Genomic DNA, 19,530 nt, shown 5'->3' with positions numbered 1-19,530 from the left:
ACTGTGACCCACCTCCCACCCTGCCTTCATATCATCCATACCACCCCCTCAACTATGTTTTGACCCTCAGATTGGCCCCCCTCATACCATTGTAGGAGCCATGAAACTGGCAGACATGCCCAAGCATCACTCTCCAGTCACAGTCTGCTTATTTCCCAGCAGTTCCCTCTACCCCAGAAGCACCCTAAAACTTCCTCACTCACCATGCTGTAGAAGAGACATGAGGTGGGACAATGTTCTTCCAGGCTGGAAAGTCTCCCTATCTTCCCAACACTCCCTCATGTCTCTAAACTCTGCCCCTCAGGTGTAGAGACCCTGACCTCCATCCTGCTCATTCCCTTCTCCCAAAACTAATGGCCTTAGTGTCCTAAATCTGCCCATCATCCAGCCTGGTGCTGTTTTCAGGGTCATTCATTTGTTGAAGGTAAATCATGAGCACCTCATTGTTTTGAGTACCAATTTTAAACACAGCATCTTCTTCCACTTGGGCTTCTAGGAATGGAGGTGTGGACTCAGAGACCAGAGACAGCTGAGGTTATGCTGAACATGACCTGTTTAAAAACTGTAGTTCTCAGTTTTGAAACTCTCCATATTTTAGCTCTCATTTAATGTATTTAGAAATGGGTGTGTAGGAGTTTGATCAAGTTTTTATCCTCCCTCAGCCTCAATTTCTCATCTTCAGAATGAAACAAACAAGTGCCCCTTGGTTGTTTTCTTCTCTCATCCCTTTGTTGCTGGTACTGTGATTTGCATAGGTGACATGCATCCACCAAGGCTGCATGTAGGGGGTCACATGTCTTAGTTGCAATATTCACACACCTGTGCTGCATACCAGAAATTATGCTCACTGCTGTACTAAGGTTCTGAAGTGGCTAAAGTTCTGCAGTGCTGGGTTTAATATATGTGGGCAGTACTGGAAATCCAGTGCATGGCCTTATGTTTTCAAAGTGAGTGCTTCTAGCCACAAAGCCATGACTTGCACTGTATACAGGATCATACAAGTTACAATTTATGAGTTGTCAAGTGTGAAATATTTCATACATGAATTCAGGAAGCAGCAGTTGACATCTTTCTGATGGGCCTTGCCTGGGAATTTGGAGGAAAAATATTTTGTTCTTGGCTATTGTACAAGGTTGATGCAGGAGTTGATCAGTAGGCAGGCCGGGAAAACTCAGAGCTTAGGTGGGGAGAGGCTTAAGAGAGTCATTTTAGGCTTCTCAGGCATGGAATCCCAACATTCAGGAGGAAGATGTAGGAGTGTGTGCCTCATATACAGACACAGCTTCTAGTCATCCATATGCTAAACCCAAGGGGGCTGAATAAAGAAGAAAAGAATTAAAGAGATAAAATGAGAGTTTGACCCAGGTGAAAGAACTGATAAATTTCAGAGCTGCTTAAGGCAGGTGCTCAGGTTCACAGATTGACCTCAAATCAGAGAGGTATCTCAGATTCAAATCCCTCCACAAGCAGGAAGCCTTGGGGACAGTGCTGAGTTCATAGTAGCTTTAGATCTAGCACTTTTAAAATGAGTAAACTGAGGTCAAGTGCTGAGAACAGAGAAGACAAGGACCAAGGCCATTATGGTTCTACTTCTACCCATAGTGGTAAGCACTATGTGTTCTAGAGGTCAAAAGGACAGATGGATGGGTAGGGTGATGGGTAGAAGAATGGATGGATGGATTGATTAAAAACAGACGAATAGACAGATTCATTATTGACTGATGGACAGATGAACTTATGGACAAATGGGATGATGGAAAGATTAAATTTGGATAGATTGATGATAAATGATATGATGGAGATATGCATTGATTAAACAATTGTCCTTTGCTCCGCTCCATTTGTCTCTTCTTGCCTTTTTAAACTTACTTTTTAAACCCTGACAAGTAAAAATTGTCTCTTTAAACTTTAGGGAGAAAGTTACTTATCTTTTATATAAGCTACTAATATTCAGAAGACAGTTATATATATGTGTATATATATATATTCTAGCTTTGATATTTGTACAGATGATTTTTGATGGCTCACTTGTATAGTTGAGAAGACAAGTATTTAAGAAAGGGCTAGGATTAAAAATGTTTGTACAATTTATCAAGATATTAATAGCACATCTGGTATCCAACTTTTGCTTCAACTATGATATACTGTCCTGTGAAATCTTGACAGCTAACTCTAATATTTGCTGCTGTTGCCCAAAGTAAACATTATCTGTGCAGAGCTGTTCCTTTGCCAAGCGAAGCATGTTTGCTATCTCATTTATATTACTTTTACCAGTTACAAAATAAGTCTTCATAATTCTAGTTTTTTTTAGAAATAAAGAAAAACACAAGAAAAGAGTAAATATCCTAAAATAATTCTTCCCAAGAATGATGATAATTTTACTATATGATCTCTAAGTACTGTATTTGTGTATATGTGTGCATGTACTTCTAAATTTTGATAGCTGGTTCTTTGCACGTATGAGTTGAAGTGGATATTTGTTTAGACCATTTCTTTGAGATAAAGTTGTAATGGCTAGAACAATTTATCATACATGTGTACAGAAACTTATCCCACTAATAATATACTTGGTGGTCAATGTTAAATGCTTTCCATTATATGAATACCATGACCAAAACCTAATTTTAGTGCCTCTTACCCCTTCATATACCTATGCTTGCTTCCTATGTTCATTCCAATTTAAATAATATTCCTGTTGTAAACAAAGGTGATACTATTTCCCACTTCCATCAACAGCTGAATACAGAATCTTAACAGATTTCAAACATTTTTATTGTTTGGGACATAGAGTGCTCCTGTTTATGGCTTTATGCTTGAGGATTACTCCTGGTAGCCTTTAGGGACCTTATGCAAGACCTGGGGTCAAACTTGGTTGATGTACTATCTCTCTGACCCAAGACAAGATTTGTTTGGGGGTCATACCAGATGTGCTCAGGGCTTACTCTGGTGGTACTTGGGAACCAGATGGGATGCTAGAGATTAACCCCACATAAAAGCAAGAACTTTACCCAAATGTATTATCTCTCCAGCCATCAAACTCTTCTGACCATGACTCAAAGTAAATATATTTTTGTTATATTTTATGTTCAAAAACATGTATTAAATCTTATGAGACAATTATTTTCTCACTATTATGGTGTATTCTACTGTTCAAAAATATGTTTTTTATTACCTTAAGAAAAGATTATCATGATGATACCATGATCACTAGTGTGCTATAGCCTGTATTTTTTTTTTTTTTGGTATTTTTTTTGGGGGGGGGTTACACCTGGCAGCACTCAGAGGTTACTCCTGATTCCTGGCTTTATGCTCAGAAATCGCTCCTGGAAGGCTTGGGGGACCATATGGGATGTCAGCATTTGAATCACTGTCATTCTGCATGCAAGACAAATACCTTACCTCCAAACTATCTCTCCGGCCCTATAGCCTGTATTTTTGAGGTAGAGTTCTGACTCACTCACTGGTCAAAGGCAAATTTTGATACTAGAGTTGCTACTAAAGTTGAGAGCTCCAGGTTAGCAAAATTAATCTATAGTAATATAGTGAAACTTGTGTTGAAGAGAATGCATTGGTGGTTTAGACCATGGGGTGACTTTTACTGAGACCAATATCTTAGGTAGTTTCATGTTCTCTGAATTCTTACTGATTTGGGCCAGCATTATATCACTATAGTGTTACTAATCTGTACCTTTGAGATTTAAGATTATGTATTTGAAAATAAGATAGAAACAAAGGCATGTAGTTGTAACAGATGCAAAAAGTGATCCATTCTTCCTCCCTGCTTGGTTTATCTCAGCTATGAGTGATAGAATCAATACACAGCAGTCTTCAGCATTTTAGATACAAGTTCAAGATCCCAGCAGGGTTGCTCTTAAACCTTTGAATTCTGAGAATCTTTGAACAAATTAATGTTAGTCGATGGTTAGTTTTTAATTATCATTCTGTCAGGATGTCTTGAGACACTTTTAGGTTGGCTGTTTCTACAGGATCCTCAACAATTGTTACTTTCGTTGGGTGCTAGGTTACAAGAGTGACATTTAGTTATTTAAAGAACATCTTTAGTAGCTGTACAGATAGTACAGTGGGAAGGTGTTTTCTAGCATGCAGATACCTATTATTATATATGGTTCTCTGAGTACCACTAATAGGAATGATTGCTGAGTGCTGAACTAAACCCTGAACACTGTGCTGTATGGCTCCAAAGCAAAATAATACATTCTTAGCAGTGATGTAGATAACTATAGAATACAAATAGGAGTGAAATATATGACAAAATCAGTTTTAGACCAAAGAATATTGCCAGAATGAGGCAATTGCACAATGACAATGAATTCATAACATTTACCTGACAATCCTGTGGATTTGCTTGTGAGGTTTCTGTCTTCATGCATTCTGTCCTTCCTGCTCCCAACAATTGCTCAGAGTTAGGCTAGCCTATCCTCATCTCCCACAACCCTCCTCTGTCTCTCTCTACAAAATATATTTCTTTCCAACAGAAAAATTAAAAAAAACACACCAATAATATGTAATAATCTTAAATCAAACAACACAACCCCAGGATATGGTTACTTTGATTATTCCTTATAGATGTGGACACCAAAACTTTAAGTAGGAGGAAATTGAGGCCAAAGAGAACCCAGAGATTCTGTATCCAGGGCCCATTTAGAAACCATCAAGCTATATGATTGTCTACTCTGGGAAATACATGAATCTATGTAATGTGATGAAAATGCTTCCAAACAACCAGATGACTTGGACAGGTGCTTGCTTCTGTGTTTCCAGATGCCATTGGCATATCTTGGTGAACTGTTAAAGGACTTGTTTGTGCTGAATCTTCCCATAATAGTGTAGACTGGCTTGTCAAAACCAGATCCTTCTTTTCTTCTCAGTTCTTCTAAGGAGATTGCCTGTAATTTACCTCTTTCTAAGCTAAGGAAAGTGAGGACATGATTAATTTACTCACCCAAACCTTTTTTGTGAGTCATGAAGAGGCTGGAAGAGGAGTTGGGAGAGCAAAGCCTGTGCTTGGCATGTAGCAGCTGGACCTTCTCAATAGTCAGGCTTCGTTGCACATGTGTTTTGCAGTTTGGCTTTTAATCTCAGTGTACCAGTGGAGAATCCAAATGGCCGCATGTGTACATGATAAAAGCTGTCCTTCGACTACTGGGAAGACTGAGAACAAATCATTGCTAGTTAAGGATTTGTGTCTCTGCTACTTTTCTTATTTCCCACCATCTGTCATTAAGCACTGGCAGTGTTAGCCAAATTATTAGAACTGTTAATATTTAACTTTGCTTGAATATTGTGACTTTCCTCCAGAGTCTAGAAGTCCCCAGTTGAATTTCCATTTCCTAAAATCATCTTAGAGAAGTAGGGGAGGCAGAACCTCAAATGATATGTCTTCCTGATGGGCTGTGATATGGAGAGGGGCAGTCTGAGAGTGAGGGCATCATCTCATTTCAGAGTGGGGGGAATCTCATTCAAGACTCTGGCCATGGACTTTGCCACTGGAAACCCTAGTTTACCCATATTAAGTCTAGCATATGTTAAGTACTCAATCAATGCTTGATTTTAATCATGTGCCGTTTTCTGGATTTGATTACAACGAAGGATGCCAGTTTTCTTCCTTTGTTCTCTTCCCTCCCTCATCCTGACCCACTTGATAAATGTGAATAGGAGTTTTCTGGTTGGGAGCCACAAATTGACTGGTCACATTGCATCAAAGCTGTCTCCAAATCTCTAAAATTCTACTGTGAGGATTGGAAAAACAGTTGAGTTTCCACTGCCTTCTATCTGGGCAAAGCTAGAATTCCAGACCCAGCTTATGACCCTTCCAGTGTTGGCTGGTGTCCATTGTCAAGGGCTGTGCCCACCATGTTGACATTGATTAATAAATACTGAATGACTCTTTCACTGGGATCAGTCTCTACAAGCAAGATTTTCAGTCTATCAGGTCCCCTCTGTGAGAGCCTCCTCATCTCAACTCCTGGCAGCTCTGTTTCTCCTAAGTGTTTCCAGAGTCTCACTTGGGTGAGCTAAAGTGGCCAGAGTTGAATAAAACATAGCTGTATAAATTTGGAGGAGGATAAAATCTCAACAAACAAAGCTCTACAAACCAGCAGAATGATAAGATTATCAGCAAACACACTCTGACCATTTCTTTCATGTTGGATACAGAGCTGCTGTTTGCTGTTTGGAGATATAATCCAGCTGGAGAGTAACTGAGTCACTATATCTTAAATATTTCACAAGAGAACACTGAAACAATTATAAGTGTTTGTAAATTAAAAAAATTAAAGTGGTGTGATGCCTAACCTATGGTTATTTAGTAGACTGTCTTGAAAGAAATCCCTCAGGGAGATTCACCACCACTTCATTTATTGGGCATTGACCATTCCTTGAAATGAATCCAGGCTTGCAATAAACAAAACAGTGCTCTGGAAATCCCATGGAGATGACATGAAGTTCATGTACTAAAAGCATAGTCTTTACTCACTTCTGAAGCAGCCTGGTCAGCCTCTTCTGGAAGCCTGCTCCTATTTGTTGACCTTTAAACATGGATCCTAGTTTCCTGGATTTGATGCAGAGTAATGTGGATTGAAGGTTTTTCATCAGAGGCAACTAAAATGTAGTGACCAAAGAGTCAAAATATTAGAAAAGTGAGGCTCAACGGTATGTGGACCTCAGCCCAGCCCCAAAGAATTGAAGCCCTTCTGCATTATAAGATTTGCTTATACATGGATGGATATGGAGAATCTTATGCTGTGTCAAAGGGAGAGGGATAGAACATAGAACATTCACACTTATTTGTGGAATATTAAAAATAATAATATTGTATTAATATATAGAGACAATTGAAATGAAGACCAGGAGGGCCAGTCTATCATAGGAAGATTGCCATAGATAGTAGGGGAATGCAGTTAGGGAAGGGAATGGAGCACTATGGCATTGATATTTGGAAATTATCACTCTGGACATGATGAAAGAAGAAAAAGTGATATGCATGATACACTTCCAGTTACAAAATTGCAAATCACACTGCTTAAAAGGACAAAAAAGGAAGAGAGCAAGAATAAAAATGTCTGCCATAAAGGGTGGCATGGGTGAAAGCAGGAAGAAAGGCAGGAGGAAAACTAGGAAAACATTGGTGGTGGAAAATGTTCACTGGTAAATGGTGTAGTATATTGTATACAACTCAATCATTAATAAAACTTTGTAACTGTGAATAAAATACCCTCTTGAATCGGGTTTTTTTAACATCTTCAACAACCAGTATCGAAGTAGATGTGGAAAAAAGAGAGACTCTCATTCACAGTTGGTGGGGTTGGTGGGATTGTTGATTGATCTAGCTCTTTTGAAAGACAATATGAACAGTATTCAAAAACTAGGAATTGAGCTTCCACAAAATCCAGCAATATTCCACTTCTGCAAATATACCCTAAAGGTCCAAAAGCACAATGTGGAAAAGTTCTCTGCACTCCTATATTCAATGCACCACTATTCACAGTATCCAGAATCTGGAAACAACCTAAGTGCCCAAGAACAGGTGAGTGAATAAAGAAACCGTGGTACATTTTTACAAAAGAATATATGTGGGTGTAAGAAAAGATGAAGCCATAAAATTTGCTCTCTCGGGGCCGGGCGGTGGCGCTGGAGGTAAGGTGCCTGCCTTGCCTGTGCTAGCCTAGGACGGACCGCGGTTCGATCCCCCGGCGTCCCATACGGTCCCCCAAGAAGCCAGGAGCAACTTCTGAGCACATAGCCAGGAGTAACCCCTGAGCGTCACAGGGTGTGGCCCAAAAACCAAAAAAAAAAAGAAAAAAAATTTGCTCTCTCTCTAGATCCATATATAGCCATATGGATCTTTAATAATATATATGCACTGGCTTGTGGTAGATGGACTTAACTATATTGAGAAAGGTTCCTTCCATTCCCATCCTTGTATTCCTGGGATGAAACCTACTTGATCGTAGTGGATGATCTACTTAATGAGGCATTGAATCCTATTTGCCAGGATTTTGTTGAGGATCTTTGCATCTGCATTCATCAACGATATTGGTCTGTAATTTTCTTTTTTTGTAGCATCTCTGTCTGGTTTAGGTATCAAGGTGATGTTGGCTTCATAAAAGCTATTTGGAAGTGTTTCCATTTGTTCAATTTCATGAAAGAGTCTTGCTAGGATTGGTAGTAGTTCCTCTTGGAATGTTTGAAAGAATTCATTAGTGAATCTATCTGGGCCTGGGCTTTTGTTTTTCGGCAGATATTTGATTACCATTTTAATTTCATCATTGGTGATGGGGGTGTTTAGATATGCTACATCCTCTTCCTTCAACCGTGGAAGATTATGAGTCCAAGAATTTATCCATTTCTTCCAGGTTCTCATTTTTAGTGGCGTAGAGTTTCTCAAAGTAGTGTCTGATTATCCTTTGAATCTCTGTCATATCAGTAGTGATCTCTCCTTTTTCATTCCTAATACGAGTTATCAAGTTTCTCTCTCTCTCTTTCTTTGTTAGGTTTGCCAGAGGTCTATCAATCTTGTTTTTTCAAAGAACCAACTTCTGCTTTTGTTGATCTTTCGGATTGTTTTTTGGGTTTCCACTTCGTTGATTTCTGCTCTCAGCTTTGTTATTTCCTTCTGTCTTCCTATTTTTGGGTCCTTTTGTTGAGCACTTTCTAGTTCTATTAGCTGTGTCATTAAGCTACTCAGGTAAGCTCCTTCTTCCTTCCTGATGTGTGCTTGCAAAGCTATAAAATTTCCTCTTAGTACTGCTTTTGCTGTGTCCCATAAGTTCTGATAGTTTGTGTCTTTATTGTCATTTGTTTCCAGGAGCCTTTTGATTTCCTCCTTGATTTCATCTCGGACCCACTGGTTATTGAGTATGAGGCTGTTTAACTTCCAGGTGTTAAAGTGTTTCTTCTGAGTCCCTTTGGAATTTACAAATAATTTCAGAGCCTTGTGGTCAGTGAAGGTAGTCTGCAAAATTTCTATCCTCTTGATATTATGGAGGTATGTTTTATGTGCCAGAATGTAGTCTATCCTGGAGAATGTCCCATGTACATTGGAGAAGAATGTGTATCCAGGTTTCTGGGGATGGAGTTTCCTATATATATCCACTAGGCCTCTTTCTTCCATTTCTCTCCTCAGGTCTAGTATATTCTTGTTGGGTTTCAGTCTGGTTGACCTATCCATTGTTGACAAAGCCATGTTGAGGTCCCCCACAATGATTTTGTTGTTATTGATATTATTTTTCACATTTGCCAACAGTTGTATTAAATATTTTGCTGGCCCCTTATTCGGTACATATATGTTTAGGAGAGTTATTTCTTCCTGCTCTACATACCCCTTGATTAATATAAAATGTCCATCTTTGTCCCTTATAACCTTCCTGAGTATAAAGTTTGCATTATCTGATATTAGTATGGCCACTCCAGCTTTTTTATGGGTGTTGTTTGCTTGGATAATTTTCCTCCAGCCTTTTATTTTGAGTCTATGTTTGTTCTGACTATTCAGGTGCGTTTCTTGTAGGCAGCAGAAGGTTGGATTGAGTTTTTTGATCCATTTAGCCACTCTGTGTCTCTTAACTGGTGCATTTAGTCCATTGACGTTGAGAGAAAGAATTGTCCTGAGATTTAATGCCATCTTTATATCAAAATTTGCTGTGTCTTTTGGTTAGTCTTGTCTTAAATTAGGTCTTTCAGTTTTTCTCTTAAGACTGGTTTTGAGTCTGTAAAGTTTCTGAGCTTTTTTTTGTCTGTGAAACCATGTATTCTTCCGTCAAACCAGAAAGTGAGTTTTGCTGGGTATAGTATTCTAGGTGAAGCATTCATTTCATTCAGTCTTGTCACAATTTCCCACCATTTCTTTCTGGCATTGAGTGTTTCTGGTGACAGCTTCTGATACCCTGTCTCAGAGGTCATCCATTTTGTCATTCACTTTGTTTACTGAGTTTTTCCGGCCTGTTAGTTGACATGTTATTTCAGTTTGGAGTTTTGTGATTTCTGTCTTCATATTTTCTTGGTTCTTATTAGTGTTCTGTTCAACTCGAACCATGGTTTCTTTGAGTTCGTTGAGCATCTTCCATATTGCTAGTCTAAAGTCCTTATCTGAGAGGTTGATTAGTTGGTTGGTCATTATCTGGTCATCAGAATTGTCATCTTCATTCTCTATGTCTGATGCTGGCCTGCGTTGTTTCCCCATTGTCACACTTGTATTGTGGGTTTTTCTATGTGTTGTGGTGGTATTCATTGGCTATATGGTGCAGGCACCACATTCCTCTGGCTCCGCCCTTTCTGGATGGGCCGACTTGCCTCTAAGGGAAGGGAGTCCTCCGTGGATGAAGCCTCACACTGGATCAAATCTTAGGCCTGAGCATGCAATAGAGAAGACAGTCTGGAGAGAAATGCTTGCTTATGTGATCCAGCACAGTTCTTAGTGTGATTTTTTCTTCTTGTTGCAATGGTGTTCTTTTCTTAGAAAGAGCGCATAGCCGTGAAGCGAAGTGGCTGTGCTCTGCTGGAGCCTCTTTTCGGCCCACTCCCTAGAGGTTCACGCAAGAGGACAGTAGATAGACATACACAGGTAGAACTCACAGTTTTTCAAAGTCGGGCCCCACTGGGCAGGCATAGTTTCGTGGATTTTCCCAGCCTGCTGTCACAAACAGGGGACCCGGCTTCTGCAAAGTCTAGCCTGTTTTTATGTTCTGGAGTCCCGCCCTGAAAATGGCCTCTGGGAGAGTGAGTTTTCTGGAGCCTCTTTTCGGCCCACTCCCGAGAGGTTCACACAAGAGGACAGTAGACAGACATACACAGGTAGAACTCACAGTTTTTCACAGTCGGGCCCCACAGGGCAGGCGTAGTTTCGTGGATTTTCCCAGCCTGATGTCACAAACCTCTGGGGTCTCTTTTGGTTGGTACTCTTCGAGCATGCAGGATTTGATCACATATATTCTTCAGCTCTGGAAATTTCTCTTTAATGATGTTCTTGACCGTTGATTCTTCCTGGAAATGTTCTTCCTGGGTCTCTGGGATTCCAATGATTAAGTTTTTTCTGTCGATCTTATCACAGACTTCTATTTTCATCTGTTCCCATACTTTGACTAATTTTTCCATTGTCTGTTCATTTGCTTTAATTTTTTTCCCAATCTCTCCTGCTGTATGGAATTGTTATGTATCTCATCTTTCACAGCACCAAGTCTATTCTCAGCTTCTGATACCCTGTCCCAGAGCTTATCCATTTTGTCATTCACTTTGTTTACTTAGTTTTTCCGGCCTGTTAGTTGACATGTTATTTCAGTTTAGAGTTTTGTGATGTCTGTCTTCATATTTTCTTGGTTCTTATTAGTGTTCTGTTCAACTCGAACCATGGTTTCTTTGAGTTCGTTGAGCATCTTCCATATTGCTAGTCTAAAGTCCTTATCTGAGAGGTTGATTAGTTGGTTGGTCATTATCTGGTCATCAGAATTGTCATCTTCATTCTCTATGTCTGATGCTGGCCTGCGTTGTTTCCCCATTGTCACACTTGTATTGTGGGTTTTTCTATGTGTTGTGGTGGTATTCATTGGTTATATGATGCAGGCAGTGCACTCCTCTGGCTCCGCCCTTTCTGGATGGGCCGACTTGCCTCTAAGGGAGGGGAGTCCTCCGTGGATGAAGCCTCACACAGGATCAAATCTTAGGCCCTAGCACGCAGCAGAGAAGACAGTCTGGAGAGAAATGCTTGCTTCTGTGATCCAGCACAGTTATTAGTGTGATTTTTTTTCTTCTTGTTGCGATGGTGTTCTTTTCTTAGAAAGAGTGCATGGCCGCATAGCGAACCCAAGAGGTTCACGCAACAGGATAGTAGACAGACACACGCAGGCAGCACTCACAGTTTTTCAGTCGGGCCCCACTGGGCAGGCGTAGTTTCATGGATTTTCCCCATGGTGGTTCATTTAAAATGATTTCTGAACTTTGAAACAAACTTGTTTCAAAGAGAACGGAATTGTCTCTCTTTTTTTTGTTGTTTAAATATATTTTTTATTTTTGACTCCTTGAGAGGGGCTGGAGTGGTAGCACATGGTAGGGCATTTGCCACGCATGCACCAAACACAGGATGGACCTCAGTTCTCTCCTTGGCATTCCAATGGTCCCCCAAATCAGGAGCGATTTCTGAGCTCATAGCCATGAGTAACCCCTGAGTGTCAGTGGGTGTGCCCAAAATCCCTCCCCCAAAAAACAAAAAAATGAAAACATATTTAAATTCAGGCTGGTGAATTTGTGGCATGTAACTGACCTGGACTTTATCCCCAGCATCCTATATTATCCCCCAGTAACCACCAAAAACAACTCATGAGTGAACTTCCATTGCATTATCCCCGAGCATCATCACTTGGTGTGAGTCAAAAACAACAAAAAAAATTTTTAAAGTCCTCCAGAAAAAGTGAGTGTTAGCAGGTAGTCAGGCTGTTATGAAGTCAGTTACATGGAGATTCCTTCTCAACCCTGGACATTAAAGATTCACCCTTCCCTTGTAATAAAATAGATGGTATCTGTTTAAATGTATCATTTTCCATACAATAGCCTGGACATATATGACTCCAAATAAATAACTAGGCCAGATTGACTTGGATTTTTTATGGCAAAGACCATTTTTATTCCCATCCAACTTCTTTTTTTTAATTTTTTAAATTTTTATTGTGATCATAATGGCTTACATATCTTTCACAGTAGTATTTTAGGTACATATTAACATTGAATCAGGGGAATACCTATCACCAAATTTGTTCTTCCCTATCCCAGTTCCCTTTCTGCAACCCAGATACCCCACCATCACCCCCAGGCTGCTAAAGTAGGTGGACCTCACTTTGTCTAGCTTACTATTAGTGGTCATATATCTGTTTGGTCCTGGTACCCTCCCTTGTTTCCCCCTCTATTTAAGAGGTGGAGCTAGATAAATCGAGTTATATGGTTTTGTTTGAAGGAAAGACAAGCAATAGAATGGGGTACAAAATAAGAAAAAATAAAAAATAAATAAAAAAAGAAGTCAAATACTTTGAACATGGGCGGAGACCTTCTAGAGGCTTTCAACCTCAGTTTGAGAGAGGGCATGAAAAAGGTTATTGAAACACCAGAACAATACAGAAAGAAATATCAAATTAAATATCCATTGAGCACTACAACAATAAAGACAAGCACCACACAATACTCTCAGTTCTGAAATCAAATCATGCCAGAGTGCAAAAAGAAAGAGAAAGATAAGATAAAATAAAATGAAATAAAATAAAATTGGAGATATCAACTTCAATATCTACACCAAAATAAAGACGTCAAAAAAAATTGATCAATCAATAGATAAATGTGTGGAAAGATGATTATTTTGTGTTTTTTTTTTCTTTTCCCCCCTGCATAGGCACATTAAGTATTTGGGATATTATAGAGGGAATTCCTTGACTTAGGAGTTACAGGGTTTCTCCACCCCTGACGTATACTGTTATGGGATTAACTGTAGACTCCTTGCATGATCATTTACTCTCCCCTCGGTGCTTTTGTGGTGTATGGAAGACTTCTGCTTCGTATTCCCATCCAACTTCTTAAGAAAGAACAGAACCAAGGAAAATTCTGGCTAGTTCCCGAGCCATGTGGAGTTAATGATGCTCATGGAGGACTCTAAGTCTGAAGGTCATGGGTACATCTGGCTAGGATTATGAGTGTGGGCAGGGATGAGGTAAGATGTCGGACATATTAACAAGGTAGCAGACTGGGAGAAAAGGATACAGGTCTATTATGTACTCAGAAAGAATGGAAAACTACATCTGGGATACCACTTAGATAACCACTTAGACCCAGCAACTGGCTGGGTCTAAGAACTGACCCCAGAGGAAAGACTGTCTCAATAATTACTGAGACTTTCATCTATTCAACTCCATCCTAAATTTTCTAGGGCACCAATGGGTCCCTATCTAACTTCTTCCCTTTCCATTTGATTTATCAATGATCTCTTTGGAGGGGAAGGGAAGAATTAAGGGCCATTGAGAAGACTGAGGACCATCCTAACATGGAACTCCAGATTGAGCTGTTTCATTACCATTTCTATAGAAGCATTATGCTTTCTGAGCATCATTTTATATTTAAAATGATTTCTGAACTTTGAAAAAAAAACTTGTTCCAAAGAGAAAGGAATTGTCTCTCTTTCTTTTTTTTGTTTAAAGATATTTTTTTATTTTTGACTCCTTGCTAGTCTTTGAATTCCTACAGATAAAGTGCCAGGACTTATATTGATGTGGCCATCGTTAATGCTACAATATTCTTATTAATAGTAATCATTCTATGGTTTGCATGTGGATTGGAAGAATAAAGATCAGGAATGAGATTGTGTAAAAGTTAGAAGCTGTTGTCCTACTGGGAGTCTTCCAAAGAATTAAAACTCGGTTTCCTGATTCAAGACTTACAATTTTTTTTTTGAGAGGTGGGTTGGGCAGTGGGAAATGATAGCTATTTATGACTCTGGGTTTTGTTTTAATCCATGTTTATACTTACCCATCATTTACTCATTTATACTTAGCCTTGCCTTTAAAAAAATCCTCAATTTAAAACAAATTTCTCTGTGTTTTGCTGTTAGTTTATGATTACTGGAAAAATAATCTCTGAGTAAGAAAACCCACATATCATATTTGTGAGTGTCTTGTGTTAGTAGTAGGCCTTAATCCTGTTAGCAAATTGAATGGGAAGGTAGAAGGCAATAAAACTGATCTGTGCTAAAGAAACGAGAGATTACTGAAATGACACAAGGATAGTTAAATTTATTGGCATCATTTCATTTAAGAATTCAGCTCAAACTTTTTAAGGGCATAGAAGGGTGATTATACATTTTATAAGGAATAGATTGTCTAAATACAGATTTAAGAGAGAATCATGACTGGATCTGGCATTGAGCTTGGCTCAGTTTGTCAAATCTTAAATCTGTCTTATTTCATGCTCCCCAGAGATGTGTTGATATTCTACAGAAAGATTTGCCCCAGCACACTAGGGACTTCTGAACTTGTGATCATTTTTGTAATCTTTTTTTCTAAGTGCTGATAGCCTCATCCTTGGTTTTTTTGGAACTGTTTGTCCTTCTGTGCAATTGAGGCTGCCTCTTGGGTATGGAGCTTAAAACTCTGTCCAGCTATATACTGAGATCGTGTCATTTCTATGTAATGCTGAAGTCCTTGGCTCAGGTTGATTTAAACCCTTCTAAAATCACTCTTTTTTAATTAGATGATGGGGTATTATATCCTCAATGTACTGTCTTATGCCCCACTTGAGATGGATAATGAATGTTTTAAGAGAACAGTACCTTAACATTATCTCTTAGAGATACATGATGGAATATTTAAAATAATTTTAGCTAATCCTTGTAACTGGTGAATAGAAGTGGAGTTGAACATTTGTGTGTTGTGATCTTATGTCTGGCAACCCCGATAAACAGTTAAAATAATTCTAATAATATGTTTATAGTTCTTTTATATGTCCTATGAAGATAATTGTTCATCTACCAAAAATAGATTTCAAGAAACAGATACTTACATTTTATTCTTTGTGGTAAGGACACCTAAGTGGTAAAGATACCTAATATAATCGTTAAAAGAAGTAGTTGATGACAGTATACTTCAAGGGCAAGAAACCCTGTATGTATCTCTTAGGCCAAGGGATTTCCCTTTCTTTTTTTTTTTTTCATTCCTCTCAGTATCAATTTATTTGGGCTAGTAAGAAAAGAAGTGGAAAAAGGGTGAGATTTTGAACCAGAGCAGAGCAACAATTATAATGGGAAAAAATTCACTTAGGTTTTGCATGATGTTTCTCCCTCACTGAACAGATTCCCAATGGTTGAAGTACCTGATGTGCACACAAGAACTTGGGTGTCTTGAGGTGAAGATAACCAAAGATGAGATACAGAAGCTTAGATGATGTTCCTAAAGGGAAGTTAATAAATGTGGTTGTCACAGACCAAGAAGAAACTTAATCAACTCTGGTGTTTGCTAAGTTGCTACATCTTTTTTTTTTTTGCAGTGGAATATTTCTTTTTTTTAATATTTTATTAAAACACCTTGATTACAAACATGATTGTGGTTGGGTTTCAGTCATGTAAAGAACACCCCCCATCACCAGTGCAAAATTCCCAACACCAGTGTCCCAAATCTCCCTCCTTCCCACCCCACCCCTGCCTGTATTCTAGACAGGCTTTCTATTTCCCTCATACATTCTCATTGTTAGGATAGTTCAAAATGTAGTTATTTCTTAACTAAACTCATCACTCTTTGTGGTGAGCTTCATCATGAGGTGAGCTGTAACTTCCAGCTCTTTTCTCTTTCATGCCTGAAAGTTATTATTGCAAGAATGTCTTTCATTTTTCTAAAAACCCATAGATGAGTGATACCATTCTGCGTCTTTCTCTCTCTCTGACTTATTTCACTCAGCATAATAGATTCCATGTACATCTATGTATAGGAAAATTTCATGACTTCATCTCTTCTGACGGCTGCATAATATTCCATTGTGTATATATGTACCACAGTTTCTTTAGCCGTTCATCTGTTGAAGGGCATCTTGGTTGTCTCCAGAGTCTTGCTATGGTAAAAAGTGCTGCAATGAATATAGGTATAAGGAAGGAATTTTTGTATTATATTTTTGTGTTCCTAGGGTATCTCTTCAATATTTACTGTGCCAATGCAAAAAAGAAAAAAAGAAAAAAGAAACACATATTATTATTTTTGGTTTTATTATTGTTGTTGGATGGTTTTTTCCCGCTTTTTTCTTTTCTTTTCTTTTTTTTTGTGCTTTGTCTTGTTTTTATTTCAGGACTATGGTTATTGTGTGATTGTTGTCTTTATTGCTGTGGTGCTTTTTTTATATTTTTTTGTGTTATGTTTTTCTTCCTTTTTCCCTTTCTTCTCTTAAATTGATGTTTATAGCTTCTAGAAGGAGTCCTCCCATTTTTTGCTTGTTTGATTTTTGCCCCCATTCTATTTTTTTCTTTCCTTCAAACAGAACCACATAACTTGAACCATCTTGTTCTGCCTCACAAATCGAGTGAGAAATAATAGATGATACCAAGACCAAACAGTCGTATGAATATTAAGTAGAAACAAAAAATGACCAGACTTAAACACCAAATCCAAAGCCAGCAACAACAGAATTAATACCCAATCTACAACAAGCTAGACACAGAGAGGACCACTTATACTAGCAGCCAGGGGGCGGGGGGGGGGGGGGAGGAGGCTTATGGGATGCATGCTGGGAACAGGGGTGGAGGAAGAACAACATTAGTGTTGGGAATGCCCCTGATTCAATGTCACTATATACCTAAAATATTACTGTGACAGATTTGTAATTCACTTTGGTCAAAATAAAAATTATTATTAAAAAATAAAAAGAGAACTAACTAAAAAAAAGAAGTAGTTGATGACCAAGATGTATGCTTTTGACTTTAAAGAAAACTTACTCTTTTACCATTAAAGATAATATTTTGTGTGGGTAGTTGATGCATATTCTTTTTCAAGTTAAGTAAGGTCTACTCTACCCCTTAGTTTAAGAAGAGGATTTTATGTCTTATGTATAAATATTTGTGTGTTCATGATTTTTAAATTGCTTTATAAGTAACAAGTGGGTTAAAATATTATGGAATTTATATAATTAATTAGAGATAATTTACCATTTTATTCCCTTACTTTTTTAATATGATGAATTGCATGAATATGTTTTCTAATGTTCAATGAATGTTAAGTTTATCATAGTCCTATTCAATATACTTGTATGTGATACACTGTTGACTCTTTCTACTAATGTTTATTTTGGATTTTTATGTAGACACTCATGTGTGAATTGGTCTGTGTTAGGCCTTCCTAGAACTGCTCTGTCTAATCTGATATGAAAGTTATATTATCCTCACTAATGACTTAAAGAAGATATTCCTTATTTATTTTGTTCTTTTAACTAGGTTATACAAAATTAAGTGCCTGTAAAACCAAGTTGGCCTCTTATTTACTTTCTGGAAATATTTTAAATGATTAATTTTGTTTCTTTAGTAGTTATACCTATTCAGGTTTTCTCAAGTCTATTTTGGTAACTTAAAACTTTTGGTAACTAGTCATTTTTCCATTTTTTTCCATTTTTTTTCTTACTTTGAAAATAGATTGCTCTAAGGCTTATAATATCTTCTAATTTTCTAATCCCTGTTGTATCTGTGGTTTCTTTCTCTTTTTCATTACTTATATTTGTTTTTTCATAATTTATCTCTTGATCTATTTTTGTAATTTTTCAAATAATAAATTTATAAGTCTGCTGAGACTCTCCAAATTATATCGGGTTTTTCTATTGTATTGATTTTTGTCTTCATTATTTATTTATTTATTTTTACTTTCTTTGGTTTTATTTTGCTATGTTTTTTTCTAGAATCTTAATTTGGGTTTCATCACATTGATTTTTCTTCATTTCTCCTTTTCTATTATAAATATTTTAAATCACAACTTTTCTTTTAAAATACTGCTTTGACTATATCACCCAGGTAATTTTGGTAAGTAAAATTTTATTTATAAGAGCCAGAATTACAATACAGTAGGCAGGGTGCTTACCTTCATGCAGCCATCCCTGGTACCATATATGGTCACCTGAATTCTGCCAGAAATGATCCCAAAGCACAGAGCCAGGAGTGATACCCAAGTACTGCTAAGTGTGGCCCAAAACATTTTTTTTTCTGTTTACCAATTCTAGGTTTAGTATAATTTCCTTCATGACTTACTTGCTCCCTGAATTTGTATGTTATCAAAAAACAGATTTAATTCTTAGTATGTATGAAGTATTAGTCTGCATTTTACATTGACTTACATGATTCTCACAACAGCCCTATAAAATAATAGTTATCACCCCAATATTCTATTTGTGAAAATTGGAGCATAAGAACTTAAACACCTTGTCCAAAGTCACACAGTTTGAAGTTAAGAAAGCCAAGTTTCTCACCTGGACAGTGTAGTGTAATCGCTATATTTTTTGTCTTCTTTCTAGTAGTCATTCTCATTGTTCTTATACTACTAATAATAATAATTATAAAAATAAAAATAAGAACACCTATTTTAACCTAATTCTAATAGCCAGAGAAAATTATCAGCACAGTATATATTCTAAAATTTATTTACTGTAACCTCTGTAGCCTAGAAAAGACAGTTTCCTCATGTGCTTCTAAATAGTATATAATCTGTATTTGAATACAAGATTTTTAATGCCAACTTGCATGATTAAGCAATTAATCATGTTTATTACTCTCTAGTCTTAATGGAATTTGTCTGATATATGAACTACTGAGTGGAATAAATTCATCCACTGTTGATCATATATTTGTCAGTATCTCCTTGTAGTTTTACAAATTTTTGGTCTCATTATTTTAAAGGTAAATGTCTTATTAGATGTTCATTGGTTTAGAACTGTTCTTTTGTGTTGTCGTTGGCTTTTGATTTTGGGTCACAACAAATGATACTCAGAGGTTACTCTGAGAGATCACTGTTGGTGGTGCTTCCAGGG

At 37.7% G+C, this 19,530-nt stretch overlaps 1 protein-coding gene across 1 annotated transcript in view; it reads left to right on the top strand.

The window, feature by feature from the left end:
- The window catches only part of ACOXL (acyl-CoA oxidase like), a 424,916-nt gene that overhangs the window by 218,510 nt on the left and 186,876 nt on the right, over positions 1–19,530 (top strand).

This window comes from Suncus etruscus, chromosome 12 (assembly GCF_024139225.1).
Source record: "Suncus etruscus isolate mSunEtr1 chromosome 12, mSunEtr1.pri.cur, whole genome shotgun sequence".
Classification (NCBI taxonomy): Eukaryota; Metazoa; Chordata; class Mammalia; order Eulipotyphla; family Soricidae; genus Suncus; species Suncus etruscus.
The sequence above is the reverse complement of the archived record's forward strand: the minus strand, read 5'-3'. Positions and strand labels throughout refer to the sequence as shown.